Below are 8,738 nucleotides of genomic sequence, written 5' to 3' on the forward strand. Positions count from 1 at the left end.
CCCCGTGAAACGCACGCGGCGCTCCGAGCTGCATCCAATCAGAGCTGCAGCAGTGAGCGCGTCATCCTGTTCTTCCCCAGTGATTTGCTTGCTGGCACCATTGAGAGCAGTGCCGCGGAGGAGAGCTGAGGCAGGACAACATAAACCCTCCCCTGAAAATAAGCCCTCTGGTGTTTTTCTTTCCAAAAAAAATAAGACAGTGTCTTATCATCGGGGAAACACGGTAGAGAGAAAAACTATTAGGAATTTGAATTGAAGTAGAAATACTACTATTTTAAATAAATAGTTATGTGGCATTAAAAGACATAAAAATGGGAAAACTTAAGTCTAGCTACTTCCCTCTCTACAAAGAAAAAGGCCTATAATGAGGCTAAATTTCTTACTTTTGAGGTCACATGGTGTAGTAGTATACAAAGAGCTGACTTTGAATATAGGAAGACTCAGGATCAAGTTCTGCCTTGGACACGTGCTAATTGTGTGACACTGGGTAAGTCACTTAACCTCACTGTGATCTAGGCTACTCTATCAGTCTCTAAGTTGCAGAGAAGGTGACAGCCTGCCTTAGTAAAAGGAATAACTTTACTCAGAAGCTCCCTATGCCAATGAAATCACAGACTTATTCTCAATCCTTTATGCACTTAAGTAACTTCATATGCATCCAAGTGAAGGCAGCCTAGTAGATACAGTCTCTTATTTGGTCAGGACCTGGGTTCAAATTCCTCCTTAGACACTTACTACTTGTGCATCCCTAGGCAAGTTATTTAATCTCTTTGATCCTATGAACCTCTTTATAAAATGGGGTTACTGTGTGAATTACACAAGATAATGTATATGAACTACTATGCATGTAAAGTATTATGCAGATGCTAATTATTATTATCTTCTTTGTAGCCTATAATTTGCCAATATTTAGTTACTGCTGGCAGAATAACCTCTAAGGAAAAAGTAATCAACAAATCCCCATTGACTCCATTCTCCTTTAGTTTCTTCAGCTCTAAAATGAGGCGAGTTAAACTAGGTGGTTTCTTGTGCCTTCCAGCTCAAGGTCCAGGAGTCTCTAACTGACTGGGTTGGTCTTAGTGTCTTACTGTCCTTAGTAGGGCCTTTGAAGAAACTCTTGCTGATTCCAAAAATGAATCTTAGCTAATAGAAACTTGTCCTAGATATATTGCATGCAGCTTGTTTTTTGGTGGTTTGTCTGAAAACAGCATGTAAATATTTATGAAGGAGGGTTTACATTGAGAAAAGTCTAGCCTGTTTTGTTGGAGAAGTCTTATTCTTTCAGTCAACAAATACCTATACTGAGAAAAATTTGGGGTGCATAGCCCTGGAGTAATAGTCATTTGAGTCATCTAGTAATCACTTAACAAAATCCCTTCCTTTAAGGATATTACAATTTGAAAAGGAAAGTAAGGCCCCAAAGCTGATAAATATAAAAATTATATGAGCATGTTTAGATAAGGGGATGGTATTGCTACACACAAGAAGTAGCTGAAAAGTGGGAATCAGATTAGACAATGAAAGCTTCCTAAAGGGGGAAGGGCATAAACTTGGAGATGAGAAAGCCAGAGCTACGTTTCAGTGGAAACAAGAGGGCATTTTAATGGGTTGGGTAAGACCTGGCAAACTTCAAGTGAAGAGGATGGGGATGGTAGAGAAGTGAAGGCTGGTTAATTGGAGGATGTGGTTTGGACACATAAAAGAAGAGAGGAGGTGCTAGATAGCAGAGAATACTGAAGACAACTGCCAAAATTTAATTTGGAAGGAAATAAGGGTCCTTTTAAGACGGAGGTTCTCATACTTTTTTCGGTATTGTGCCATGGACCCTTTAGTGGCCTAGCATAGCTGATGAACCCATAAAAATAATTTTAAATACATGGGATTATAAAAGAAACCAATTATATTGAAATATGGTTATCAAAATATAGCAAAAACAAATGTAAAAAAACTCCCACCAAGTTCACAGACCTCAAATTAAGAGATTTAAGAGACATAACTGAAGTGGTGGAAATAGAAATGATTTTAACTACACTTTACAGAAAAAAATTTAAGTCACTGAAGGTGGACCAAAAAAAATTAGGTAGTTCAAGAACAAAAAGGGATTTGGTAGGGGGCTCAGAAAGAAACAAAGAGTGGAGGTCTCTATTACTATTAAGGAGTCACCAGAAGTGAAACACTTAGCTTAGGAATTTTTTTAAAGAACAATATTAATTCATTTAAATTAGTCCAAACTCCATAATTCAAATGAAGAACAAGACCATCTGTTTTCTTTCTTTAGTATTTTAACAGGTGTCACTATTTTAGGTGATAAAAATGAATTTTAAAAGGTCTTAGTTCTGTGGTGACATGAAAGTGATAAAGATGTTGGACTGGGCAGTAGTTGGAATTAAGTGTCATAAAAAAGATCTTAGGAAGCAAGGCCAGGTCTTCATTTATGTATTTTAAAGGAATGTAGGAAATGAAGTGCACAACCAAGGTCATGCAACAGTGTTCTGAACATGGAGTGCTTTTTAATTTGAATGGTAGCTTTGTGTATTCCAAGTTTCCTCAACCCCTGAACGCCCCCCCCCCAGCAAGTAGATAGAAATATTGGACTTGGAGGTAGGAGAGACGTGGATTCAAACTCAGTTCTGATGCTTACTAATTAAACATCTTGAACAAATTATTTTACCTCTTTGCGTCTCAGTTTCATCTTTTGAAAAATGGGGATACTAACAATTACTTAATAGGGTTGTGGGAGGAAAACTTTGTAATCCTTAAAGCATTATATAAATGTGTTTCTTTTTTAATGGTAAAGTGATTCTAATTGAATACACATGAATTTTATGGATTACAATAACCTAAATATTCAAGCCAAACGGCCAATCTAGAAATAAATCTAAATGCTAAAAATGAAATACTAAAAAACGTATGCTTTGATTTACAATCACATCATTTCACTTATAATTTTATTCCCTTTAAGACAGATGTTTGATACCCTATTACTTTTTTTTTCTTTTCTGGAGAGGGGAAGGCAGGGCAAGTTAAGTTAAGTGACTTGCTCAAGGTCACACGGCTAGTAAGTGTTAAGTGTTTGAGGCCAGATTTGAACTCAGGTCCTCCTGACTCCAGGGCTGGTGCTCTATTCACTGTGCCACCTAGCCACCCCCTATCCCATTACTTTTTAGAGTACTTTAAAACTGTATACAAATGTAAGATATCTTCATCATGATCATCTTCTAGCTTTATTTTCTCCTTTCTAAAGAAGAGAGAAAACCTGTACAAAGATGTACAAGATGCTCTGAGCCTTTTCACATAATAGTATCATGAGGGTCATTTTCACATTCTTATATTTTCCATTACGACACAGGGGGACACTTTGGGGGTAAGCCAAGGCTGTATGTTACCCAGTAAGGGCGTAAACAGACAAAAGAGATTCTTGGCAACATAAGAATGGCAATTCTATGCCTGTCCCTTTGCTGTTCACAATTTTCTAGTTAGAATAAACAACTAAGGTGCCTTCAAGGTGGATCTAATATACCCTACTCTGTATGTTTGTAGGTGGAATTCTGTTCTCTGGCTAATTCATATTGAATTGGAAAGATGCAAAATCATTCCATTTTAGGACTCAAGAAAAGCAAACAATTAAAAGGTAAATTTCAAGGGGCAACATTACCAAACTTTTCAACCACAACAAAACAGAGTAGTATAATTTTGATATTAGTTGATCCATTTTAAGGATTTTTGTTTCATAAATGAGCATAATAAGGACCATGCTGATTTGTTAAATGACAGGTAGCGCTGCTCCATGCAAGAGGAATCAACCAATCAAAAAGAGAGATTTAAAAAAATAAATTCTACTATAAATGTGGTAGAGATGATAATTATTTGCAACTTTGGAATATTCCTCCCAGAAAATTACTTTTATGGCTCCTTCTGTCATAAAAGCTACCTATGTAAAATAATCTCAAGTGGAACAAGGAAGTGTTGCCTTAAAACCATCTGGTGACTCTGATGCTGAGTTGTCTTTATATCATATTAATCTCCTTTATCAATATGAATGGATTTGAATGTTGATATTATTAAATGAACAAAGGGATTTCTTTTTCTGGAATCCGTCTCACCAAATCTACTTGTCAAGTCAGGTTGATGTAATAAGCATATTACTACTTCTATGTTAAGTAATTAGTTGTTTAGCTCAGTGGTGCCAAAGTCAAAGAGGAACAGATCCCTACCAGTTACATATTGACTTGGAAAACCACAAATTAACATGATCTATGTTATATTGCATTTTTATTTATTTTGTTAAACTTTTCCCAATGACATTTTCATGTGGTTCAGACAGTCTGTGGGATTGAAAGGATACTCCGTATCCTCTGTAGGTTTTAGTCTAGAGCAATTTCATTGAATATGCCCCTTTAAGTTACATCAGAACAGGTGAAATGAGGTTGTATTAGGTCTTCCTAGAACTTAGAGATTGGTCTTAATACTAATACTGGTCTGATAATAATAATAATAACCAATACTAATAAGACCAAGATGTTAAAAAAAATAACGTGATAAGTTCTAACTTGCACTTGCCAAGGGCTACGAGCAGAGGAAAGGGGTGAATGTAGATCGTGACCACCTGCATGTGTCATGCTCTATTACTGTAAAGCTCTCTCATGTTTAAAATGTTATTCTTAACCCTATTGTAAGTCAGGAAATTTTGAGTTTCCCAAAGAAAGCCTTTTACTATATATCAGAATTCTTGTCATTCCTGTATTATATGGCAGAATTATAAAGCAAATAGATTGGTTTAAACATGTGTGGCACATTATACTTTAATAATGTTCTAAGACAAAAAGCAAAATGTGCTCAAAACTTATTAACTTACGAGAAAGAAGACTAAGAAGAGTTGAAATTGTAAACCTAGTTTCTTTAGCTATTTTTTTCCTTGCTGAAAAATGGTAGCTTCCTTCAATTAAGAGGTAACTAAAATTTTATTTCTGAAGTAATTAATTTTCCTCATTGTATTAATGTGATGGTCATCTCCTAGGGCAGCTGGAACTCCCTTTTTGGTTTATTCTCCCTTCTTAACTCTCTATATGTTTTTAAACAATTTAAAAATCAGATTTGTCTCTCGCTACTGTTTGATATTGCAATGTATTAGGCCAAACACTTGCCACTGACAGTCAAGTATCTTTCTAATGGAAATGAAAAGGCAGCAAGAGATAGAATGGGGGAAAGAACAAGCAATGCCCTTTGAGTAGGACTGTTTCTGCAGCTGTTGTGTACATTAATCCAGGGAGCAGATCTCTCAATACTAAATTTAGCAAGACATATCCTTTTACATGATAAAAAAAATTAAAATGAGAGTCTTAACTATGTAGTCATTATTTTAGGTTTACTTTTCTTTAAGAAGGAAATGGATGTTCTACTGGAATATTGTTTTACACAATTACTTGAACAGGTGGTTGAAAAATCACTATCTAAAGAAAATCAAGTAGATACAGATATACACATAAAAATGTATATATGCACACATAAGCACATATATTATATATAATGTTACCTGTAACAATTTCCTTCTGATCATTTTTCTCCCCTTAGGTCTCAAATAGGTACTAACTTTCAAGAGGAGGGTGGGAAGGAGGTGACATCAACCTCTCCAAACTTACTCTGAAGAACATTTGGTTTCTTTTCTGTGCTACCGTCTGTGATATAACATACCTATTTAGAGAAATATTCACTCTAGCAATCTATCTTATCAACAGTAATTAACATTCTGAAATGCTCCCTTCATCTACTGTCAGTACTCTGTGAAGTGTTATCAAAACCTATTTGTGAACAAAGTCTATATATTACCTTTCTTTTTTTAATTGGCCCAGATGAGAATCGCCAGCCCTGGTGTTCCACAGCGATGCCAGTTATTCAGGAGAACTTGACGATGAAGCGACAGGAGAAGCATGGGAAGTCTTCACGTCCTTGGACGCAGAAAGCAGTCGTCCATAGAGAGTGAGGAGTTAACAGCCTCAGTTTCAGTGAAGATGGCTGCAAGAAGCTGGACAACCTGTCACCACCGAAGCCAGAGCATTTGTCAGTTCACAGGTCCCAAGTTATTTTGAGCTGTATGAACCATGTGCCTGTGAAACATCCCACCTGATTGGGCAGAAGAACACTGAGCAAAGGGATTCCATTGCAGATCAGCACCTATGGGCACTTAGTTTTTCTAATTGTAGAATTTCACCTAAAGACAGATGCTCAAAGAATATATTATTAATTCATCTTTGGGACAATGCTCAAGGCACAGGCATATTACATTTTGTCAAAAAAGAAAGCACTTACTTAAAAACAGAAATATAAGAATGTGGACTTTTGTTTGTTATGAATTCTGTTCAAGAGTTTGACTTCTCATATTTAACCACCTAATCATTTGAAGAACCTATCAAGTCATAAGCTTGAAAAACTGATATAAGGCTGTGGCATATCACTTTGTAGACAGAATTGTTCCTGAACTGTCTGAATACCAAAAGGGTAAGAAAGCCGACATTAAAAGAAATAAATGAACAATCTTCCAAAAGAAACGAAGAAAACAACCAAATGGAGAAATACAAGAATATGACAATATGAATAGTTGAGAAAGACTGTTTTAGGCACCGTTTCAAAACCCAAAGGCTTCATGTTTTCAAATATGGGCTTGGAGTATATGGCTCTTATGCATGTCTATCAAAATCTGAGATCATGTGTTAGGAAATTGCTTTAAAAGCAAAGAAAGCAGATGTTACATTTGTTGCCAAACCTAGAAAGGAAAAAAAAAAAACATTTACCTAGTCTAATATCCTCTCAAATATCTACTTTGTCAACGTACAGATTCTTAGTTTATATTGTTTTTATAGTTCAATGCTCCAAGTGTGTGATCCTGTGGGCATGGGTATTCATTCCACTAAGGTCTCTGCCCTTCTATAATTTAGTTTGTTTTTGAGCGCTACCCTGAAGCTGCTGGTTGTTAACGTGCATTTCCAAAAACATAAGCCTTATGCTACTAACTTTAGCATACATGGTTTTATAATAGATCATAAACCACAGAAACATTATTCATCTTAGTGAATGCCTAAGATTTGGAAAATTCAGATTTAAAGGTTCCTGACTAGTTGATACCCTAAAAGAACCATTCTTATTTCTTTTTAGCATGCAAATCTAGTTTTCTCATTGAAATCAGCATATTTTCTTTTGGTATAAATTTTCCAGTTTTAGTAAAGGGTCTTTAATCTCTTTGGAGTTATCTTGAGATTGTTATCCCTAGAACCTTGGATAGAAACCACATGTTTATTTGCTGAAGTTAACTACTGTGATAAAAATTTTATTATAGATTTCTACGTCTACATAGGCAAAATAAAAGGGGAAGCTAACAAAGTCATGCCAAACTATGAAGGAGGGGTTGTGTTTTGCCTTAATTATACAAATTCACCATCTTTGTTAATTATGCTATTCACATAACCAACTTTTATTTTTTCTAAACCTTTGACATTTTACAATTTTGAAAAGTCAATATGCTTTATGCATTTTCTAGACTTACTTGTTCTATTTTCTCTTTTTAATAGGAATTTAATTGGCATCCTTTGTTTGAGGGATATGTGGGGGAGGAACATCCCCACTTTCTCCAATTCCTGGGCATGGTGCCAACAGTTGAAGGTGCTGGTCACCATGTGCTGCCAGAGAACACAACTCTCAAAAGAGGCATATCCTAAGATTTGGGTAGGGCCAAGGCAAGGTACTGGAGAATAGCCAGGATGATTCTCTTATTCTACAGCTATGCTATAGATGGCTCCCCTAAAGGACAAGCCTAGTCACATACACACACTGTAAATTAATATAGAATTTATTATAGCAAACTGTGTTGTGACCGTTTCCCCTTTCCATCTAGGCATAGTATACTGAGGTGCAAAGTGACCTGTTCTGTAAAACAGAATAAAATGGATAGCATAGTGGAATTGAGGAACAAATGTGGAAAAAGTTAAAATCATTTTAGAAATCAAGGTAAGTATTACAGAAAAACACCCAGGAAGTATTTTACTAATACTTTACTTTTCACTACTATGTTTTAAAATACATTTTACTATACAAGAAGTTTTCTGACACAGTACCCTGAACTTTCTCAGAGAAGATATAACATAAATTTAAAAAATGATAAACCCAAATCAGCTATATATAGCAACAAAGGATATCTTTTCAAAGAAACTGTAGATCCACATTTTAGATCACAACTTTAATTTATTATTTTCTGCTCAGAAGTGCATAACTCCTCTTGTAATTCAATAACTCTAGTACAAACATGATGCCACTATCCTCTGCCTTCCATTTTTTACTAAGGCATAGGTGTAAAAAAAAGTTAATTTTACAAATGTTTTTCCTCATTATTCCACAGGTAAAAGCAAACCTTTTTTGAAGCATGGGAATGCAAAGCTTTTAGTCTGAGTGGGTCACACCCAGAATGATCCTGAGCTTGCCTTTCAGCTGTTTTCTCAGTTACAGAAACAGTTGACTTGGGTTGAAATGATCCCTAGGAATGCCAAGGAATCAGAAGATCTGTGACAAAGGAAGTCGTCGCTTGGCTGGTAAGCATTTGGAATAATGTGCTATTAAAATGGATTTATTTTCTGGATTTTGGGTTCCCCCCCCCCCAATCTCTGCTATGTTTCAATTTTCTAAAAGTGCTTTCCATGTACAGAAGTGTTTATATGCTGAATCTGAAGTGCTCAAAGGATTATCTTGCCACG

The 8,738-nt window shown here is 35.8% G+C and overlaps 1 protein-coding gene across 1 annotated transcript in view; it reads right to left on the reverse strand.

The window, feature by feature from the left end:
• Positions 1-6,736, reverse strand: part of MYPN (myopalladin) — a 109,541-nt gene extending 102,805 nt beyond the window's left edge. Inside the window, exon 1 of the mRNA XM_069071497.1 lies at positions 5,827-6,736. The gene's annotated coding sequence lies outside the window, so the exon portion shown is untranslated. The remainder of the gene's footprint in view (positions 1-5,826) is intronic.
• Between the last annotated feature and the right edge of the window lie 2,002 nt (positions 6,737-8,738).

Source organism: Petaurus breviceps, unplaced genomic scaffold, assembly GCF_028583685.1.
Source record: "Petaurus breviceps papuanus isolate PSGF00001 unplaced genomic scaffold, PetGlider_PUasm1.0 90825, whole genome shotgun sequence".
In the NCBI taxonomy this organism is placed as follows: domain Eukaryota; kingdom Metazoa; phylum Chordata; class Mammalia; order Diprotodontia; family Petauridae; genus Petaurus; species Petaurus breviceps.